The sequence below is a fragment of the Colius striatus genome, chromosome 1, assembly GCF_028858725.1.
Source record: "Colius striatus isolate bColStr4 chromosome 1, bColStr4.1.hap1, whole genome shotgun sequence".
In the NCBI taxonomy this organism is placed as follows: domain Eukaryota; kingdom Metazoa; phylum Chordata; class Aves; order Coliiformes; family Coliidae; genus Colius; species Colius striatus.
Genome location: NC_084759.1, coordinates 116222348 through 116224809, shown reverse-complemented (window position 1 = coordinate 116224809; position 2462 = coordinate 116222348).

The following is a 2462-nucleotide window of genomic DNA, read 5'->3' as shown; positions in this document are numbered from 1 at the left end:
AGCAATAAAGTATTTTTAAATTGGTGTCTTTAAACCTTTAAGCTTCTAAATGGATTCTAATAGGGTTAAGAGGTTGATTATTTTTGAAGTTGCTCAATATGAAACAGGATTGTAAAGGAATTTCTCAGTTGTCAGTTAAGTATCTTCTTTGACATGAAAACATTTGTTTCATGAGATTTTACAAAGCCCCCCCCTTCCTTTTCTTTCCATCTTCGTCACTTAAAGATATGGCATTATTTTTTTATATTTTCATTCTTGTCCTGCGCTGTATTATTAACCTTTCAATACAGATTTTCTTTTCTTTTTACATTTCTTCATTCAAAGTCCAGCTCACTCAAATCCCAGTGAAAAAGGCTGTATGTTTACGAGTTTATCAGAAGATTTCAGAGCAATTTGTTTACAAAATAAGTAACCCCCATTTTACGGGTTAGAAAGCTATGCGGTGATTTTCTGCACCAGATCTTTTAAGAATCTGTTTCACATAAAATACCATGTTTGGCTGATTTCTTTGTTCTAGAAATTTGGTAAGAATGTGAGTTGAATAGTTGATGAAAAGAGAGGATAAAAAGCAGAAGCTTCTCTAATTTCAGGTTTTCAATTGCTTCTAATTTAATCTGCTTGAATGAGATTCAAATTACCACTTTTCTGCATTTTACTTGCTAAAGGCAGACATTTAAAAATGGGAACTTTGCTTGCTGAAAGGGTCTGTACGACTTTTTATGTGACAAAACCTAAGGTTTGAAGTTGTCTCCTGGAAAGGGTGAAGTTTTGCTTTGTTTTGGTTGCAGAAGTGTGGGTTAAAACATTATTCCGTTCATGACAATGGAAGTAACAGCAAAAACTTCACAAACAACAACAAAATCACAAATGCATATTTAATTTATAAAGCACTTGTTAAGTCCAGATTATTTAGATTAGTTGGAGGGCTCTTGCTACCTGTTAGTAGCAGCAAAGTACTCTATGTGTTAGAGAGAAGCCTTGTTTTTAAAGTGTTTTGGTATTTTTTATTTTATGTATATTATTGAAGTGCTTACAACAAAGGCTTTAATGTCTTTTATTTCCTGATATGATCAAAAACAATTTAAATAGCCAAAAAGCTCAATGAATAAAAGGTTCCTAGTAAGGAGGGCAAGTTTACTTAGTCTGAGTTCGTGTCAGTTTACCTTGTTTGCTGTAACCCCACATAATATGCAACTATCTTTATCGTTGCATAGTAGTTCCCTTAGTTTTACCTATTAGATTTCTGTGCTGTGCATTGGTTAGAAGTTTCACATTGTGGTTTATATGTTAAAATCACTTAAAAAAATTATTTTTCTCCCCACCCGATGATGTTTATTTGGAGGAGAGTGCAAGCAGTGTGAGGACCAGAGGAGATGCAGTGTGATTACTGCTTGTCTAGCTTGTGAACAGTTTTTCCTTTAAGCAATGGAAGAAAAATTGAGGAGACATCAGTCCCCAAGTCAAGTCAGTGTGCTCAAGGACTATATGGCATCCTGCACTGCCTGGCTGTGTGGCTACTGCCGTGTGAGTCCAAGACCTGTGTTTGCAGGGTCATGGGGAAAGAGTGGCTGTACAGCACAGACTGGGCAGCCTCTGGATTGTCTGGAGAGCCAGAGTGAATGAACTGGGGGACAGCTACAGGGTTGCCTTGGAGTTAAGTTTCAGCCAGGATTCACAGCTGGGAAAGAAGTGCATCACCCTGGGTACTGCTTTCCTATATTAATGGCCAAAAATAGCCTGTTTGACTGAGGAAAATCCCTGACCTACAAATTTCTGGAAACTAGAAGAGAGTAAACTGAGGCAATGTTGCTAAATGTTTGCTCTGGTTTTCTGTTCCCACTTTCATGAATGAGGTAGGGTAGAGGGCAAGGGACAGGGGTGTGATCTAGGGTGCTGCTCTTACATTCCTGCAAAACAGAGCTGAGATTATGCCCCAGCCTGCACCCATCAATGCCACCTGACAGATACTAGGTAAAAGGGCAACAGTAAATACCTTATTCCCAGCATTTTGCTCTGGAAACTGAAAGTGAAGTGTACTTGTATTGTGTTCCACTTATGTCAACCTTTTCTTAGCCAAAAATCGAGGAGAGAAGCTGCAAAGGACAAACTGCTTTTCAGTGTGGTGTGAGGTCAGGCCACAGCATGTATAAAAGGGAAATGGTAGTGAGCAGTAGCAGGAAAGAGAGGGGGAGGAAAAAGGGTAGGATGGGACAGAGGAAGGACAGTGTTCAAAGGTCTTCCTCTGTGACACTGTGGAGAGAAAGAAAGTTGGAGGTTTGATCACAAGGAGATTTCCAATGGCAATATCAGTTGTGTGGAACAGAGTCACTTCTCTGATACAGCACACTGAAATATACATACATGTATTTCTCCTCATGTGTCAAAAGAGGAACATTTTTTCCCCCCTAGGCTGCTCACTCACCTTTTCTTCCCTGCCTTTCCAACAGCAATGTCATACCAAT